Genomic DNA, 496 nt, shown 5'->3' with positions numbered 1-496 from the left:
CATGGGATCCGAACCCTCGGCGGGAGCGCCGCCGCACTCCCAAGCGGAGCACTCTCCAGTGTACCACCGGGCCAGCCCAATATATATCTATTTTTCAATTGCTTCCTGTACAGACCTCTATCAGTGACACAACAGGGCATTGTAATATTGATTTGCTTATCTAATCCCAGCATATGATAGACTTTCACTAAATGTCTGCTGGATGAATGAACAAATGAAGTGAAAGAATATTGAAATCTGCTTCTCTATCTATACTTCTTGTTTCCATGAATAGCACCACTACCCAATAGCTCAAAATGGAAACCTGGAAGTTTCTCTGGACTTCTGTCTTCCATTCCTCTAACTCAATCCATTCAGTTACCAAGTTCCATATACTCTGCCTTGGAAACAACTTCAATTTTTTCCTTTATTATTCATCCCTGGCCCCATTGCTCTCACTTACAGCAATATCCTCCTCTCTGGTCTCCCTGCCTCCAGTTCTGCTTCTTTCCAATCC

Source organism: Galeopterus variegatus, unplaced genomic scaffold, assembly GCF_000696425.1.
Source record: "Galeopterus variegatus unplaced genomic scaffold, G_variegatus-3.0.2 Scaffold4031, whole genome shotgun sequence".
NCBI classification, from domain to species: domain Eukaryota; kingdom Metazoa; phylum Chordata; class Mammalia; order Dermoptera; family Cynocephalidae; genus Galeopterus; species Galeopterus variegatus.
The sequence above is the reverse complement of the archived record's forward strand: the minus strand, read 5'-3'. Positions refer to the sequence as shown.